This window comes from Cupressus sempervirens, chromosome 3 (assembly GCF_028749045.1).
Source record: "Cupressus sempervirens isolate cs-2001-9-10 chromosome 3, ASM2874904v1, whole genome shotgun sequence".
NCBI lineage: Eukaryota > Viridiplantae > Streptophyta > Pinopsida > Cupressales > Cupressaceae > Cupressus > Cupressus sempervirens.
In genome coordinates this window covers 16,621,655-16,640,316 of record NC_143120.1, presented here as the reverse complement: position 1 = coordinate 16,640,316, position 18,662 = coordinate 16,621,655, and the positions used below count along the sequence as shown (strand labels likewise).

Sequence of the window (18,662 nt, the reverse complement as noted above, 5' to 3'; positions counted from 1 at the left end):
AAATGTCATGAGTATCTCCTTGATGCATTTTGATTGGGTCACAAATATGCCATGCTTTAGTTGATGTACTTGTAATCCAACAAAGTGATTTCTCCAAACATTGACATCTCAAACTCATGTTTCATTTTGTTAGTAAAATCTTTTCATATGGCATCTTTTCCTCCAAATATTATGCCATCAACAAAGATTTCAGATATCAAAACGTCTTTACCTTTTTCTACCTTGATATATAGGTTGTTATTGTCATCTATTCTTTCAAATCATGTCTTCACAAGATGTTTGTGTAGTCTCTCATACCATGCTCTAAGTGTTTGCTTCAAACCATAGAGTGCTTTATGCAGTTTGTAGACCATATCTTTTTTGTTGTCATCAACAAATTCTTCTGGTTGTTCTATGTAGACTTCCTCTTCCAGTATGCCATTTAGAAAAGAAAACTTTATATCCATCTAGTAGACTTTGAAACCTTTATAAGTAGCATATGTAAGTAGTGTTCTGACTCCTTCCATTCTCACAATAATGGAAAATGTTTCCCCATAATCCAGTCTTTCTTCTTCTGCATAACCTTTGCAAACTAGTCTGGCTTTGTTTCTTGTTATCTCACCATTCTCATCAAACTTTTTCCTAAAGACCCATTTGGTACTAATCACATTCTTATCAACTGGTCTAGGAACTAGGGGCCAAGTTTTGTTCTTCTCAATCTGATCTATCTCTTCTTCCATAGCTTTATGCCAATTATCATCTTGTAGTGCACCATTTACTATTTTGGGCTTAACCTTGCTTAGCAGACATGATTCATTCCTTAATTCATTCCTTTTCATTGGTCTGGCATCCTTGTTACGAATGATTTGTTCTGCAAGGTGACGTCTGCTCACATACTTGACTAGTCTTGGTTCTATCCTTCTTTCCATGTTTGGTCCTTTAGCTTCAGAGTCACTTTTCACATCACTGTCTAGTATTTCATCATCTCTCCCATGTGTAATGTTTTCAGAATCGAAATGCACATTATCTTCATTCTACAACTCATCTTCTAAATGCAGTTTGGCATTCACTAGTTGTGACTTAGCTAATACTAAAATTTGTTGTTGATTCCCAACTTGATTGGCAGCTTCATCCTCAACAGTCATTCCTTCATAGAAGTATACAAAATATCTATAATCTTCTAATTTCTTAGATTCATCAACTTGGACTTTTACATGCTCATCAAAATTTACATTTGCACTCTCCACAATATTGTTGGTGTTAGTATTCAAACACTTGTACTCCTTACTTTTAGTGGAGTATCCAAGGAATATGCCTTCATCACTTTTTGCATCAAACTTTCCATTTCTAGTATCTTTAAGAATATAGAATTTACAACAAAATACTTTGAAATGTTTTACATTAGGTGAGTGACCATACCATAGTTCAAAAGGTGTTGCACTTGTACCTTTCTTGACTTGTACTTAATTCAAGGTATAAACAGTAGTAATTACAACTTCTCTCCAGTACTTTAGAGCAATATTTTTCTCCATCATCAATGTTCTAGCACAGTCTATTACTACTCTATTCCTTCTTTTAGCAATACCATTCTGAGGTGGAGTTCTTGGTGCTGATGTTTGTCTCTTGATTCCTTTATCATTGAAAAATGTCTCAAATTCTTTTGATGTAAACTCTCCTCCTGTATTTGATCTTAGACACTTTAGACTCTTTCTTGTTTCTTTCTCAACTCTAGCCAAATACCATTTGAACATTTGAAATGCATCAGATTTTTGCTTCAAGAACATGGTAGTCATCATCCTGGAATAGTCATCCACAAATAACATTATGTATATATATCCTTGGTAGCTTTGTACTTCTATTGGACCACATAAGTTTGTATGGACTAGTTCTAATACTTCTCTGGAAATGTAGGTTTTTCTTTTGAAACTTGACTTGGTCATCTTTCTTAGTTGACATTGTTTGCACATTATATTTTCAAGCTTCTTTAACTTAGGCAAACCTCTAACTTTCTTCCTTTTACTAATGCTGTTAAGATTGTCAAAGTTAAGATGAAATAACCTTTTATGCCATAACCAAACATCATCAAGTTTAACAATAAGACAGGTTGCATCTTTCATATCTAGGTAAAATAGATTACTCGTAGTTTGTTCACCTTTTCCTATCAAATTTTTGTTAGTGTCATAGATTTTGGCAAATTTTTTTCCAAATTCTACTTTGCAACCTATATTGCCTAACTATGATACACTCAACAAATTGTAGTTCAATCCTTCAACATAGTATGCATGATCACATGAGATTTTCTCTGTAAGTTTAATGGAACCTTTTCCTTTGATTTGACATGGAGCATCATTACCAAATCTAACACTATTTCCATCATACTAAGTAAAGGTAATGAACTTACTTTTGTCTCTTGTCATGTGATGTGAGAATCCATTGTCTATGATGCATTTTTCATTTTTGTTTACACAGGTTACCAGTGTTGTTGTATCATCTTCATCCGATTCATCCTTCATGCCTACATAGACTACTTCATCATCATTCTCATCAGAATCTTCTTCAACAATACAGCATATTTTTCCTTTTTCCTTGTAATCTCTACTATCATCTTCTCTTTTGTTCTTGTACTTGTTTCCTTCTTTGTAATTCTTCTTTTGTTTACACCTTGTATCAATATGTCCTACTTCATTGCAATTAAAACAATTGATAGGTAGGTTACCTTTGAATTTACCTTTGCCTCTATGAAGTCTTTTGGCTAGTAATGCTTCTAGTTGTTCCACATCTTCCTCATTTGTGCTACTATCATTGGATGCATATTTTCCTTTTATAATCTTCTTCTTTGATTTCACCTCCTCAGCGCCTTTCAATGTCACCTTGGCCTTGAAAGAAGATTCAAGGTTCTCAGGTCTGTAGCTATCATAATTGGACAATTCAAATGCAGTGAGTCTCCCTACTATTCCTTCAAAAGTTAGTTGGTTTCCTAGTACACATCTTAACTCTTGGATGGCTAAAAATCCAATAGCATAGATAGAGAGAAAGGTTCTTAAGTATTTAATATTAACAATATCATCTTCTAATTGACCACCAAAACTCCTTATTGCACTTACCACTTCTTTCATTCTAGCAGCATATTGTGCAGCATTGTCACCTTCCTCCATTTTCATGTCATCAAACTTTCCACTGAGGTTTTCTCTTTTTGTTCTTTGAACATTTTGATCTCCTCCACTTGAATGTAGAATCACATCCTTTGATGTCATCAAATTCAACATAGTTGAGTATAGAGGCAATTCTAGCATTTCGTGATTTTGTTCCTTCCTTTTGTTCAAATCATGTACAGAAAGGGGTCCAGCCAGGTCTACATGTTCCACTCCAATTGAGGTTTTAGCATATTCACCTATTGATCCAAGGTGTAGTTTCATTAGGCTTTGCCATGCAACAAAGTTATCTCTGTTAAGCTTGGGAACTTCTCTCTTGGACATCTTGATCTTCCTACTTCTAGTACCTTTAAACTAAATTAGCAGATGGCTCTGATACCAATTTTTAGAAATTCTTTAGAACAACTGAGAGGGGGAGGGGTGGGTGGGGGGGGGAGGCGGGGTGTGAATTAGTTATTCAAGGTCCAAATGTCCAATTCAAACTTTTTTATCAAGTAAAGTGAGCCTATTAAACAGTTCATTCATCCAAGCTTAAGCTTTCCCACTTAGCAAGTTACTATAAATCAACATGCAAACATAACACATGAAGGATCAACACATAACACAATGATTTATGTGGGAACCCAATTTGGAAAAAACCACCAGTAACATACTACCCAATTCTTACTCTTCTAAAGTGATGCCATGTGAAAAGCCTACCCTATTAAAGGCTACAACAAACTATTAAATGTGACCTGGTTAGAGGATTTATCCACCCTGTTAAAAGTGGGCCTAGTTAGAGGACTTTAGAAGATTCACTTAGAATGTCACCCTATTAAAGGATTTACAAATGGATATTAAACCAACCTAAGTCCATAGGATTTCTATTTTAACTGATATGATTGCTAGAGAGTAACAATAAGGGGTTTTGACCTGATTACAACTTACAACTTATCTTACAAATTTTAGATCACTCTTTAGCTCTTCACAACTTGCCTACCTTTTAGTCTTTGTAGCTTTGACAGCTTGTCCTCCTCTCAAGTTTTGTCTCCTTGAGTCTTCATGCTCAATTTACCAGTGCAATCTCCTATATGACCACTTATCAAAGCAAAGTCTTTGTGCTTTGTACTTCCTTCTTCTAGATGCCTTCTCCTTAACACCCTTCAACCACTTTGCAATTTGGCACACCAAGAACTCTTGCTTCTTGGTTTGTGACTCCTTAAATAAAAGTCTAGAATTACTTTTTCCACTCGATTCTTCCCTCCTTCAATTTTAGTTCAAATGGATTAGGTAGGATTCATTGAATCTTACCCACATCTTGTTCCTTCTAGAAACATCTTGAAGAATCCTCTTGGATTTTCTCAAAAATGATTTTCATAAAATTTTGTGCCTCTAGCTCATCATCCTTATCCTCCAACTAGTTCACACAATTCAAGGTAACAACTTTGCCGGCTCAAATATGGAAAATCTTTGACTTTTCCAATAATGCAATAGCTTGACACTATTGAAATTGTGGTGCTCAGCACATACTGTGTTACTTAGCATCAAATACATTTTACTAATGCTTGGCACCTACTATGGATTCACTTGGCATCCACTAAGATTTTCAGATGCTCAACACTTGTTACTTTTCTTAGCACTTGAACACGCTTGGATCCTTCTATATCACTCAGCACATACTAGATTTTTCATTTGCTTAGTTCTAACTAAAAAATCTGCTCAGCTTGAACTAGCTTACTTGGCACTCACTAATGAACTTAGTTAAGCTTTGCAGTCAACCTTGTTACAACTTATTCCTCCAGTGTTTCTAAGTATGGCCAACCTCTATATCTTCAAGTATATTATCAATACATCATTTTATCATTGTCTTAACTAATCCTTGCACTTCATTTCAAAACTATAACTCAACCTTTCCCTTACGTGTTTGTGTTACATCTTGTTGATTAAATCCTCTTCATCGATCAACTAAGTGATAGTACTTCAATCTTATAAGAAATTGTCATTCTAGCAAATGGTAGGTTTGACATCAATGATAAAAAAATGATTGAAAACATTCTTTGTCAACCAACTTCCTTCTTTACAACAATCCCCCTCTTTGATAATGATCTTTTCAATCAAATTTCTAACATATTTTTCTTTGTCTCTATCTAAATTCAATAATAAATCAATATAACCAACTGCTATATCATTATTCAATTCATTGCTCAAGGGATCAAGTAATTTTTCTTGAGGTTTCACTACTTGAATATAGGTATAATTTGTATCAACCAAAATACAAATGTCTTCCTTAAATCTATCCACAATTGCAAGTGCAATTATGAATCTTTGTTTCATTTCATTTTGCAATGTCCTCATTATTAGGTTGCCACTATCTAATATCTTATCTATAGGATACCTTTCACATACTTCTATAATCTTCTCCATTGTGCATCTTTCACTACTCATTATGTCTATGACTGATAAGTAAGGAATTTTTTTAAGTACTTGAAAGAATATGAGATTGATCAATGACTGGAATCCAAACACACTATTCTTTGTTCTCTTTATCTTTTATAGGTTTTCTAAGAGTTACATTCTCAGTATTTCACTAAGATTCACTTGTTCCTTTTCTACACATATCTTATATGCTACATAGATGAATCTCGTTGAAAGTTCATCAATCTAAGAACTTGCACAAATAGAATAGGCAATAATTCTACTCAAAACTCTTACATCATCTTGCTTGATGGTGATGATCACAATAGCCTTTCCATTATACACTGCTTTTGTATAACTTTCAACTTTCTTCTTGACCAATTTCTCACCTATAGGTACACTATCTGGTTTATTAAGATTAGTTACCTCATGAATAAGGTTGGAAAAAATATCAACTGCATTGTCTTGCATCCATAATTTACCATCATGTATCCTACTCAATATGATCTATGTCCATTCATCTATGTCTAGCTCACAATAGAAGTGATATTTAAACAAGTCTAATTCCTTTAGATGTTCAAATTTAGGCTTCACAGTCATGTCATAATTGAAAACCATTTCCATATCTTTGTTCATGAATTCACTACCAATCAATTCAAACTTACTATTCAAATAACTTCCTACATCTTCTAGATATACTATGTTGTTCAAAGTGATAGAAAATGTTGTGTTAGGGTTTTCTTCAATAGGTTTTACAGAAACAATCTTTAACTTAGCTCTATCCTTGTTCTCAACACTATGCACTACTGACATATCCATGATTCTATCAATTATGAACTTTTACCGAACAAATTTGTAGAAAAATGATAAAATACCTCTTTCCAAAAATAGGTTTTTCTTCAAAATTTCTTTCACAAGTCACTTCTCACTAGTACATTTGACCCCATTTTTAGACCAAAATTTTCAACCATCTATTAAGATGGAGTCAAATTGGTCAGAATAGGCAAAGAAAAATGTGTTTTTTTAAAAATCCATGCCCATTTTGGTTGAAATTTTGACCAACACGGGGCTTATACATCTAAAACAAAAGAAACATTTCCCACTTTATGTCTTTAGCATGGGTTCATTTCCATTTGTGTAGGTTCATTTGGGTTTTCTATGAATTTTCACAGAGGGTAGGGTTGGTGTTGAAAATGGATCCGAACCCTACTACAACAAAGGGATGTTAGCTCTCCTAGGTCATCAACCGGTGAAAACCCATTATTGCTAGTGGGTAGTTATCAAATCTTTGATTTAAAATGGATACCAAAATATCTGTTAAAATTGTCATCTACTTGGATGGATCCCTGAAAACTAGTCAGAGGTAAATGATCTTGATTTACTTTCTGTGTCTAGTTTCGCCTATGGAGGATTAGATTTTAATGGTTTTAACTCTAGTAGTTGTGTTTTTGTGCAGAGCATTGTGTTCACCATGTCTTGCTTATCTTTTGAGTAGGTGGTTTCTTCTAGCTGCGTAGATTTGTTCTGCCATGTGCTCACATTGTAGTTTGCATTCTGTTTGCTGCCAGAAATTTGGCTTTCGTAGATGTATAAAATGCTCCCTTTTTTTGTTTGTTGTTTATCTCAATGATTATCGGAAAAATCTACTGTGCACAGTTTGTTTATTCTATTAATTGGTTGAAATGATCATTATATGTTGAAGAGAATACAATAATAAATGAGGAGCATTTGCAGTTTATTCTGTTAATGTTTTTTATCTATTCATTGGATCTAGAAGTGAGCACTCTTGACACATATATTGGAAGCCAGTCATTCTGCCTGCTATATAATATAAGAATTGACAGAGGGCTTTCCATTTTTTGGCATTTTTTCTATCATACTAAATGCATGCACTATTTCTCATCATAGTGTTTATGAAGAGCTCCTATTTACATCGAATTTCAATGTCCATAGCATGCAAATCATTTCTCATAGTCCTATTAAGTAAAATCTAGATTCTCTCCAATGAATGTCATGGGTTTTTCTTAAAATTACTTGGTTGTATAGGATTACATTTAGATTCACGGAATGTTGCAGGTTCCAAAGCTACTGAAGTTGTTTCTAACTCTATATTGCTTTATTTCTTTTGCAGTACTATTTTTAGGGGAGATTTGATTTGGTAAAGTTCGTGGGGATAGTGCAACAGGAAGGATTATATGTCAGCCTTCAAATTGGTCCTTATGTCTATGCCAAATGGAATTTTGGGTATAATTTTCTGTAACTGATCTATATTACATGCGAGGTTCTCTTCTTTCAAATACCCAACATAGTTTATTAAATGTGGATATTAATGCTATTGATCAATTTGCAGGGGCTTTCCAGTTTAGTTAAAGTTTGTCCCTGGCATTAGCTTCAGGATGGATAACAAGCCTTTCAAGGTGCTTCTCTATGAAATGATGACACTTTTAAGACTTATAAATTCCTTGTATCTTTACAGGATTTTAATGCATAATATTTGATCCAGTTTCTCATATTGAATAAGTGATGAGTACTACAAATGGTAATGCAAAGTTTTACATCAAAGGTTGTGGACTTAATGAAGAGTTAAGGTCTCTTTGAGTCTCAAGGTGGACCTATTATTATGTCCTCGGTGTGTGTGTTTCTTACAATGTTACCATGAATCTACTTTAAGGCAATTTTTTCTATCTTAAGTTCATTGATCTTACAAAAGATCAGTGAAACAAGAAGAGTTTTAAGTGTACATCTGTATGGAATCAATGAATACCCTAGCCTGCTAATTCATCCTCTTCATAGGTAGAAAATGAATGCAAACCTGATGAAGTGGTGTTTGGGCCTGCTGGGGTATCATACATGAACTGGGCTACACAAATTGTTGTGGGATTGGGTACAGGTGTACCTTGGGTTATGTGCAAATAGGATGATGCGCTAGATCCTGTGGTGAGTTCTATTTCATATGACCCATTTATATTTTGAGGCTTGGGGAATCTAATACCTCTATCAATTTTGATGGTCATTTTGGAATTATCTTGTGTCCTTGCAATTACACTAAATCCATTTCTTCAGTTCAATTTCCTAGCATTTAAGTTTTTGTATTTTAATGTAATGTACACTTATCCAAATAATTGAAGAAGTGGTAAATAATGTAATGTAAGCTTTTGGGTTTCTGAGGTGTCTACATGTTATTTCATGTTCGTATAATAATTCTTGTTGATAATCTGAGTATTCAACCCATCAACCCTTTTGTTGAATATTGTTGATAGATTAACACTTGCAACGGTTTCTACTGTGATAACTTTGTACCTAACAAACCCTACAAAACATCAATGTGGACTAAGGCATGAAGTGGCTAGTATAGATCATTCCCTCTTCTCAATGCTATTGAATTTTGAAAATTTCTTATATAGTGCTATTTGCAGTAATTAGGCAATCGGTCTTCTTGATGGCTTGCAGATTCGAGCTTTTTAAGAAATGATAGTAAAGTGTTTTCTTTTTTAAGTTTTAACCAGTGGTTACACTGGATGCCATTAAAATTATAATTATAAGTTCACTATCTACTATTTTTGTAGGTTTACAGAATTTTGGGGTACTACTTCTCATAGACCTGTTGAATATTTGGCCTTTGTAGTTGCTCACTTTATTCAAAAAGGAGGATCATTTGTGAAATATTATATGGTAGAGCTCACCTTGAAGAAAATGGGTTATCCTAGCACATGCCATTCTTATATGGCCACATTTTTTATATTAATTCAGTTTCTCTTCTTTGCAATATCATGGTGGAACAAATTTTGACCGTACTGTAGGAGGGCCTTTCATTACAACTAGTTATGACTATGATTCACCTATTGATGAATATGGTATGTTTCGTCGGGCATGAGATAAGACTTGTGCTAATATTCTTCTTTGTTAATAGTGTCAAATTGGAACAAATAATTTTTTTTGAATTACATAAAATTCTTAAAGAGAAATACATTTTTTTATCTTTATAAAAGATTAGGTTTATATCTCACTTTAAGTTCCTTGCTACCTTGGGGTCAAATTAAATTAGTTTGATCTTCAGTATTTTTAAACATGTAAATTGTTTTGAGCTTGGTATTTTTATTCTATCTCAAAAATACTATAAAGTCTTCAGGAATTAGAACATGAACTATTGTTCTTTTCCTTTCTTTGTAGGGCTTCTCAGGAAACCAAAGTGGGGACATCTTAAGGAATTACACAAGGCTATAAAGCTTTGTGAGGCTGCTTTAGTTAGTGGTGATCCTCAAGTTAACTCTCTTGGCACTTATCAGCAAGTAAGTTGAGCATGTTGACTAGTTTGCTACTTTATAGACTATTTTTAGATTAAACTTTAAAGTCTCATTTGAAAAAGGGGAAAAAAATTAAGAAGTTAATAATGCTATTATAAACACAATGAGCTTGTCTTTTCAGTCTTATGTGTATTCTGTAGGGCATGGAAGTTGTGTTGCTTTCCTTGCAAATTTTGATGCAAACTCTGATGCAGTAGTCTTTTTTAACAATCGGCACTATCACATCCCTTCTTGGTCTGTTAGCATTATCCTTGACTGCAAAAACTCATTGTTCAATGCTATCAAGGTGATAGTTAATTTCTTTAAAATGCCAACGTGCTTACAAATTAAGACTATCTACGCCATTTATTTTTGAACTATGATCTACATGTTCTTATTTGATCAATTCCTAACAAGATGAGGGTTTCATTGTTAAGTATGAATATTTTGGAATGATCCTTGCTACTCTTATTGCTGTTTAATCTTGATACTTATCTGAAAGGAGCAATGTGCCAAATTTCTCTGTACTTTTTTGTTTATTGATTCATGTCATGCTTCTTTGTTAAACTTGAACCTCTCTCAATAATATAATAAGTGTAGCGGTGCCAGTATCTTATTTAAAAGAAATGTTAACACTTACCTATGAAACTTTTTTTACTATTTAATCTCAGTGCTTATCTGAAAGGAGCAATGTAGAAGGATTTTCTGCATTTTTTTATCTTCACAATGAAAATTTATTTATTAAAATATGCTCTCTTCTAGAGTGCATTAAATTTCTTCTATGCATGGATAGAATGTATTTGAATTACTTTAGTTGCACATGAGTTGCAGAATTTATGGCACTAATAAATTCACATGCTCTATGACAGGTTGCTATCCAAACAACTCAAATGAAAATGACACCCGTTAAGGGATTTGCTTGGGAATCATTCTAGGAATATGTTACCACCAATTCAGATAGCTCTCTCACTGCAATAGGTTTGCTAGAGCAGATAAACACTACAAGAGATAATATCGACTACTTGTGGTACACTATGAGGTGAGATATACCTTTTCCACATCTTTGTTTAATGCTATAGTTTTCTAAATGGTTACTAAGGCGAATATTTTATCAAAAATTCTTACTAATTAGAATGATTGTTTTCTGTTGGTTCTGATTTTCACATTGTTGAGATTTGTAACTGTATCTTAGAAAGGTTAGAAAATTAATTCCGTTCTAATCCATAGATCACAAGATAACTTTAGTTGATGTCTTACATGCTTATGCTTTTTGTGAAATAACTTAATTCAGTGTCTTGCATTTGTATCTTTTCCATTTTTGGAAATATTTTTCTTGTTGTTCCTTGCTTCTCATTTACACTTCACATTTGACTTGTTTACGATATCCGTATTGATTGTATCTGAGTTCTGAATGCTCTTCTATTTTAACAATTTAAGTTTTTGACTCCATTAAATATTAACATGTTCTCTTGATAACATAGGAATATTTAAGGAAATCATAAACAATTATTTTTCTTTCTCTTCCAAGTAGATCTATTATTTAATGCTTCCTCTAGATTCTAAATGTTTAATATTGAATTGTTGATAGGAAGACTACTTGATGAATAGTCATATGGTTAATTTGTAACTTTGTTTGTTGAACACGAATCTAGTTTGTTAAACAAGAATCTTGAATCAATTCAAGCCTAAGAGTTTTCTTTTTCTGGGCACAAATTGGCAGTTTCGCATATTATTATGTTTTTTGTATCATGTATGGTATAGTGTTGAAGTTGGTGAGGATGAGCCTTTTATAAAGAATGGTGGTCTTTCAATTCTTTCTATAGATTCAGTATGTGATTCATTGCATGTTTTCATCAATGGAGAATTTGTAGGTATAAGATCATCCAACATCCCTAAATTCAAAGTGTGTTTTCTAATTTAGTGTTGTTGAGTCAGACAATCAGAGTGGACTAATAATTGCTAGTTTGGTCTGTGTTTTTTTTTTCGATTTTTGGATGTTGAGACATAGAAATTGAGAATTGGGAGGACTTTTGATGTTGGATTTATGCTTTTGACAGGCTCTCAATTTGGAAGCAAGGAAAACCATAAAGTGAGATATCCATCTAGTGTGAAGCTTAGGGTTGGAACAAACATAATTGCACTCTTGAGTATGACAGTTGGTTTACAGGTTTGTTTCAAACCGCATATGTGCAATTCCTTCTATAGTTTTGTCTTATTTGGTAGATGCAAAAGTGAAAATAGTAGGTGTAGCGATGCCAGTATCTTATTTTATATCTAATTTCATGTATAAGAATTTAGTCACTAGTTGTTTATGTGAAATGAAATTAGATATAATATTACTAGTTGTCACTATAATAGTATAATGCTTTTCCACATTAGATACTAATTCCTAATTTATCTATTTATGTTATAGAATATTAGACCCCATTTTGAATCTTGGAATATAGGGATTCTTGGTTCACTTACCCTTAGTGGCTTTAAGGAGGGAACACAAGACTTGTCGATACAAAAGTGGTCTTACTAGGTATGAACCATGTTAATGCAAATTTGTTATTTTGTTTTCTTAAATAGGATACTATAATTTCGAGTAGAAAAGAATAGTTTATATACATTTAAATTTTTAATTATTGATTAAATTATTTAGATATGATACATGTTTTCGAGAGCACAAATGGATAAGTAATAAAACATGGTTGAAGTCATCAATTTTGGATCAAATATGTCATTTTGTGTCTTCCTGCTAAGCTGGTGATATTTGTACTTTGCTTAATATATCACAATTTGAACTAAAATTGATTATTTTTCTTTCCAAACATCCCAACAGCACCATATTTTTTCTATATATGTCTTCGCAAATTATAATAACATGGTGACTCTACACATTTTACCTATGACCAGTGGACCTAGGTGTCTTTTAATTATTTTCTCTTCAGATTCTAGAACAACTTAAGTTTCTTCCTTAATATTCAAGAATATGAGCATTAGTTTTTGACATAAAGGATGTTTTTTTGGAGTTCAAATGTAAAAGGGTTAATGGTATTGAATGGATTACAAATGTGTGGCACAAATTTCTAGGAGAAATGCTTGTTTGGAATCTTGTGATTTATTATGATTGATAATACAAGTCTAGCTCATTTTGTAATATTTTTCTATGTATATGCATATCTAATTTTTTGTGCATGTAGGTTGGTTTGAAAGGTGAATCAATGGATCTCCATACAATATATGGGCATTCCTCTATTGAATGGATGAAAGGAGTAGTTTTCCTTCAAAGACAGCCACTAACATGGTACAAGGTATGCTCTTGATGTTAAATGTTAAATCTATGATTGTGTCAGCAACCATGGGAACCATGAAAAGGTTTGCACAGTTACAATTTGTGTACTTTATTTAACATTTTTCATTAAAATTTAAATTATTACTGTACAGGCAACATTTGATGCACCAGCTAGTGAAGATCCAGTAGGATTGGATTTGAGCACAATGGGTAAAGGCCAAGCATGGGTAAATCGTTAGAATATTGGATGATACTGGCCTTCTTATCATGTCAATGGTGTCTGCTCAGATGGATGCAACTATCAAGGAACTTTTCACCCAAAGAAATTTTCTAAAAATTGTGTCCAACTATCTCAACGCTGGTGAGATTTCTTATATTTTTTTTGTTCAACTTTCTACTTGATGCCAGTTTATGGATGATACTACAACTTTTGTAGTAAAATTTGAATTTAAGAGCTTTAAAAACAAAGAAAGAGCTACTAAGAGGAATATGTAGTTGATAGACAATAATTTATTTTTTCAGGTATCATATTCCTTGATCCTAGCTACAACAAACTAGAAAACTATTGGCTTAGTGTATTTTGAATTTGATTGCTTGGATTTGGAATAAATTGGTAGCAGATATTATTTTTTTTAAGGGAAGTGTTAGGTATATTATAGTAATGGATTTCTTTCTAGGGCATTTGATCCTTTTGTGACTACCTCTAAAACAATTCAAGCTATCAAGCAACACCTCTTAAACTTTGTGAGATCAATCTTGACTGTCGTGGCATTTGCATATTCTACATCCTGGTAAATCATAAATCATTGTCAACTATCTTATCATTTGTCTATTGTATGACTAGGTAAGATATTGAATCATATGATTGCATAATGCATGTAGATTATATTAAATAATCAAATATTCCATATAATTATGTGCAGCATGATTCAACAGGTACAAAAATCTACCACTGAGCACCAGAATAGCCTAAAAATGAGAAATGTATGCTATCATCATTTGTTTTATTATTCTATAGAATAATTCTTATGGTTTAAGTTTTTTAGCATCAATTTGTATTTAGTCAAAAATCTCTATATATCTTTTCTTGCTAGATAGGGTTGCTTAGTTTTTATGTAAATGTCTTTGCTTTTGAAGCTTGGACTTGAACTCACCACCAATGCTGAAATGTCCCAAATGAAGCCTTTATTTATGGGAGATTCAGAAATAAGCCAGCTCCTTAGCAATTTTAGGTAAGAGCAATTTTCCAGTCAAATAATTAAAACATGAGATTTTGCAAAGAGAGATGATTTCTACTACAACCCCATTTTATCCCATGAATGATATGATTATCATGGTTCATCTTAACAACTGTGGTTCATTTTATCCTAGTCACTAATTTGGGTTTTTCTCCAATATTTCCCAAACAACTAGGGAAACTAGAACCTAATTAAGATATCCTTTTGGGATCTATACATCCTCCCTAAGTTTCAATATCAACTCTTTTGGATCATACCCAAGATCCAATACCCCTAGTGACACTAAACAAGGCCTACTTCTCTCCCATTTTCAAAGCAACTCATAGCTCCACTTATCCTCTTGTCCCCAAACATTGAAAGAGTCTTTCTAGGGCTCATAAAACAAGATATTTTGAAATCTCCAAGGTTCTATTAGCCATCCAATTCATTTGCTTCCAAACCCTTGGTTCTAGGGTCACTAAACTAGGGCATGTTCAATGAGACCTCTAACAACATCGCCAAAACAAAAGGACTGCACCAACACTTCATAAATTTCCTCCCCATACATATTCCTGTACCAAATATCATTATCCTTGAAGGAAAGCCCATTCGTGTTGACTGGTGCTCACACAGGCTCTTTCATAATCAGCAAATAAACACTCAACACTACTTCTCCACCAAGATTCTCTATTCTCCTATAGAAAAATAATAATATACAAGTATGTACAATGTTGAATAAATCTTCCACCAATCACATAGATCACAGAGGGTGTAAGAGTTGCCACATTGTAGAAAACTTCAAATCTAAACCCAACTGTGCTCTACCAATCACTGTCTTACAAACACCAGCCCAATTATTTGAACCTAAAAACTATGAAATAAGGAAGAAAATGCATGAAAAGAATAGGAAATAACTTCCTTTAGATTCCTACATCATGATCAATCGAGAGCCAAACTCAACTATCATTTCAGAGGTATTGGTTATGATTGTACCGGAACAGTGGCTAGTTAATAGAGAAAAAACTTGTTTTTATTGCTTCTAGAGTCTATTACATGTCTTATTATTCCAAATACCAACTCTTCATTTCCTTTAAAACTTGACCACCTTCCACTAAATAGCCAAACAAGGCCAATACACACTATTGTCTAACCGCAACAATAATAGTTAGTTATAAACTGAAATTTGTTGTCTAAGTTGACACAAAGTGTCAACTTTGACAACTTACAATCATATATGCCTTTAATCCATTTTACTAACCTTTTCAAAGGTTTTATAACTTCACTAACCCTTCCAAAGACGCCTAAACCCCTTATAAGCCTTACTAGACATAAATTTCCAACATGGCAAAGTACAACTTTTGAGCACTTTTAGTGCTTTTATAATATTTAATGGCTTTTAGAGACCATATTACATTAGTCCAATACCATATAGGTCTTTAAATACCATAACTAGGCTAGGATCCACAAAATGACCCTTAATAACCCCTTAGGTGCATTTTAATCTTTTAATACCATTTACCTCTATTAAATTGCCTTTATAGTTTTAGTGTCATGTCCCCTTTTCAAATAATTAAAAAATAATAATCTTTGCTAAGACAGGCAGGCCCAAGAAAGTGAAGTTTCGGAAAAAGGGAGTTAATCTTTGGAAACCGTTGGACTAATAAATGATAATTATTATTAAAATATGTTTCATTAACATCTCTTGGACGTGAGTTACATTTATGCCCTTTTTAAAGAGGTTTGGAGGCATTTTGGGCGGATTCCAGACTTGATTTTCGCTCATTCTTTGTTATTCTTCAGAGGCTGCAAAACCTGTGGAGAAGGAGACCCAAGAACGGGAGTTTGCAGGTTTCCAGGGAGACCCAAGAATGGGAGTTTTCAGGTTTCTAGGAAGGCTAAGGATGGGAGTTTGAAGCCATTCCATGTGCATGCTCATACAGAGTTTGCCTTTGTGCTGAACAATGTAGATTTGTGGGTTTTTGGGTGTGTTTTTTGCATGAGTTTGGTGTTTTCAGTTGAGCATTTCATATCAGTTTTGGTTGCTGCTGTATTTCAGACTTTAAGCTTTTAAAATAGAGCTGAATATATGTATTGGGATGTGATTAAACTTCTGTGATAGTTTATTAGTGTTTTTGTAGTGTTTCTGGGCATTTTGTGTTAATTTCGGGAGCCCGATGAGCATAGTTTTTGTCCTACATGTGTGAGCTGTTGTGTAAAGGCCATATAGATCTGGAAATGTCATTTTGTAGGCTGTTATGCTGCTGAAATTTCTGTAAAAATTTCCACTTTCAGATTTATTAATAACAGGTGAAGCTGTGAAGCTTTTTGGCACAATTTCTGGCATACCCGATTTGGGGTTTCTTGAGAAATTTGGTGGATCTTTGTGATAGCAGTTGTTTGATTTTGAAAATCTGATTAGAGGTGTGAAATACCATATCAAATAAGAAAAGGGGACATTTCAGTGGTATCAGAGCCATGATCTTGCTAGCCTGAGGGTTTGTAGAAGTTTGCATTTCAATTTTGACAAGTACCCAGATCTTGCATGTCAGTTTTGACAACTACCCAGATCTTGCATGTCATAATTTGGTGGTTGCATGTTGCTTCTAATTAGTTGCATGTCCAAATCTATGGTTTCATGCTACTTCTAATCATTTTCATGTTAGTTCTTGGTGCATTTGGTGGTTGTAGAAGTTTGCATGTTAGTTTTGACAACTACCCAGATTTTGCATGTCAATTTTGACAACTACCCAGATTTTGCATGTCAATTTTGACAACTACCTAGATCTTGCATGTCATAATTTGGTGGTTGCATGTCCAAATCTATGGTTGCACGCTACTTCTAATCATTTGAATGTTAGTTCTTGGTGTTTGAAGAAGTTATATCCTATTGGGGTTACACTCTACTTTATCCAGAATGGACAGGTATAGTACAGAGTCTCAGAGGGAACGATCTTGGACAATTGATAGCCAGAGTCAAAATAGTAGAAAGGATGGTTATTTAGACATTCAAGATAAACTTATGAAAATAAGCCATGACATGTCTAAAAAGTTGGTTGAGCACCACCGTATAATGAATGACATGTTATCTGACCCAGCTAAGGTGGATAAGTTGACTGGATTTCTATTTGGCAGATTTTCTCACAGGACAAATGATACAATTCCCAAGAACTTGCATGAGGAGTTTGAGAAACTAGCTGATAGCCAGGTAGAGGTCTTAGATTCTACTTTGCCACAGGAGGTGGTGGGAAAGGATATTACACAGACTGATAGTAACAGTCAACTTGATACTCAAATTGAGACAATTGTTTACAGGTTGTCAAAGGGTGATGCCACAGGTATTTAGGATGGTATAGTTACATCAGGAAGTGACTATAGTGTAGTGGGTTCAGATGATGATTATGAGGATGTTGTTGTGCAGGATGGTGAGATACCTGGTAGAGATAAGCAGACATTGAGCATTCATGACTTTGCTGAGAAAGAGTACCAGGTGCAGTTAGATGCTTCATCACATGAGGTTGAGGCAGGTAGTACTTCACATGATTTATCACGCCAACTGAAGGTGAGTGAAGATAGTATTGTGACTTCATTACCTCATCATGACAGGTATGTGGAGTTAGTTGGTATTGGTCATATTACTCAGGTGAGGAGTTTTCTTGAGTTACCAGTTGATTCTAGTTTATGGATATGGACTCGAGATTGTTATATTGGTGTTTGGGATTCAGTTGACTGGAGATCTTTAACACTTTTTGGTAGCAGTGTTTGTTTGGGTGCTATCATGGATTTGATTAGAAGATTACATGGTTTTGTCTTTTCTTGTGCCAGTATCTTGTCTGATGTTGGTAGTAGTTTTTATACACCGGTGTTGGGCTTTGTTCATATATCCAGTCGACCATACTTGCTGGAATGTGTTGATGATCTTTCATATTTGGCAGTGTGTACAGATGAGTCCCGGGATCATATTGGCATTGATGACATCCAGGAGGATGTAGTGGGCAATTTTGAAGACTTAGTTTCTTTGGGTACAGAGGAGTTGGACAGCAGTGCTACAGTTTTTGATACTCTGTATGTTGATATGAGCTTTAGAGTTGATTCACAGGACATGGATGGTAATACTCTAGAGACTAGTAACTTTGAGGATACTCCTTTAGACAGTGCATCAAAGGAGGTTTGTAGGAGACAGTCAAGCCAATGCCATCATGTGTCTAATCAGTTGAGAGTTAGTGATCGAGACATTACTATCACTTGCCAACATTTTGATGCTGCTCGTCAGTTATTAGCAGTTTATGGATGGGGTTCTCCTACTAGTGATGAGCAGGAAGGAAGTTATCTTTCCTTGACAGAGATCCACTCTTTATGGGAG

General features: G+C 34.0%; 1 pseudogene; it reads left to right on the top strand.

Annotated features, from left to right (window-relative positions):
- Positions 1-7,650: 7,650 nt before the first annotated feature.
- Positions 7,651-13,659, top strand: LOC149564514 (beta-galactosidase 1-like; annotated as a pseudogene).
- Positions 13,660-18,662: the final 5,003 nt, after the last annotated feature.